At 44.8% G+C, this 1,838-nt stretch overlaps 1 pseudogene; it reads right to left on the reverse strand.

The window, feature by feature from the left end:
• Positions 1–288: 288 nt before the first annotated feature.
• On the reverse strand, positions 289–1,013 carry LOC123462848 (annotated as a pseudogene).
• Positions 1,014–1,838: the final 825 nt, after the last annotated feature.

Raw genomic sequence — 1,838 nt, forward strand, 5'->3', positions numbered from 1 at the left:
CACCTTTGTCCCCTGAAATCCCCTAAGTCCATTCACTAGAAGGGGACTGTTGAAAAGACTTAAAGAGCACTTTACAGCAGCATTCGGCTTTCCTGTGAAATAGTCAGCATCTTAAATATCATGTACACTTCTTTTTCATTGCAGTAAGTTAGACACTGGCTTCAGAGTTTGTGGGACTGGGGAAGGGACACAACCCATTCAAATTTATTCTAGAAAATGTCTTTTGGCAGAATAGCAGATATCCAAGTGAAAAATAGAAGGGTCAGTTTGTTGCTTTGTGGTCTTTATTCAAAATTTAAGTTGCTTCCCGTTCCTGCAGGACCTCAGCCTCCACTCCTGAGTGGGGAGGGGCAGAGGCGCCGGCCCTGCTCCTCCGGCTCCTCAGCCACCGCTTTCTCATTGCTGCGGCAGGGCTCGAACAGGCGAGTGTCGATGAGGACTTCCCCACATCGGCCCTTGTAGATGATCCCACAACATATTTTCTGCCTCTTCCAGTATGTAAGGTCTAAAAAGGAAAAAACTGGTGTTCTGTTAGAGCTGGAAGCCATCTCTGTGTCTGAGCCATCCTCTGACTGGTTACTGTAACATGGAGACTGGGCTGGAGAGGCGCTGCAGGTGGTACTGTGGGCATCAGAATTGTGACGTTTCAATTCCTTCTGCACTCTACTGATCGGGTTACTTTTGATCCTGTTTCCAGATAAACTTTTCACTTTCTTTGGTTTCAGTGTTGTCTTTAGGCTGGGTCCTGCCCTTGCATCTACCACATGATTCCAGGTTTTTTTTTTTGACCCTGCTGGCAACTTCTTCTATCTTTTCACAAGCAGCACACAGGCATTGCAGATGTCTCCTGAGCGAGTCTCGTGCAACCCAAAACAGCTCTGGAAGTCCTTTTCATAACGCTTGCTGTCAGTGAAACGAGAACTGGAGGACTTGGCTCTGCAGATACAACAGCCCTCTATACTTCGGTACATCTTTGGCTTGTGAAAACCAAACATCTTTTCGTCTGGGCAATAGTCTTCCAAGGGCACGCTGGTCCACGCGCAGTGCCGTCGCCACTCTGCGGGCTCCGCCGGGCTGACCCCCGCGAGCACTCCGTCCGCCTCAGCCTGGTCCAGGAAGATTCACTTTATATTTTCAATATGCACCAATTTTATTTATCATAGCTTACCTAAATAATCCCAGTGTGCTTGCAATACAGCTTAGTACTTAGTTGCCACAGCCTAGTAATGGCTAATAACTGCATAAAGTACAAACATTATGGTTAGTTCTTCAATCTACAGATCATTAATAGACACTCTTCATCGACAGTGGCCAATCACACTACTTTTTTCCAAAACTGTCAGTTACTGATCACTGCTGGCTCACCTCTCATTCAGTCCAGACAGACAGCAAAGTGTGTGGTTGGGCTATCTTTATGTCTTCTGATGACAGGTCCACATAACATTTTATTTTTTAAAAATGGCTATTCAACTCCTAGGCATATATCTGAAGGAATCATCTCATTTCCTTAGAAGTACGTGCTCAACCATGTTTATTGCTGCTCAATTTATAATAGCTGGGAAATGGAACCAGCCTAGATGTCCCTCAACTGATGAGTGGATAATGAAGATGTGGCACATTTATGCAATGGAGTTCTACTCAGCAATAAAGAAAAATGAAGTTATGAAATTTGCAGAAAAATGGATGGACCTGGAAAGGATTATACTAAGTGAGGTAACCCAGGCCCAGAAAGCCAAGTGCCACATGTTCTCTCTCATATGTGGATCCTAGCTACAGATGACTGGGCTTCTGTGTGAGAATGAAAATACTTAGTAACAGAGGCCAATAAGTTAAAAAGG

Source organism: Jaculus jaculus, chromosome 8 (genome assembly GCF_020740685.1).
Source record: "Jaculus jaculus isolate mJacJac1 chromosome 8, mJacJac1.mat.Y.cur, whole genome shotgun sequence".
NCBI classification, from domain to species: Eukaryota; Metazoa; Chordata; class Mammalia; order Rodentia; family Dipodidae; genus Jaculus; species Jaculus jaculus.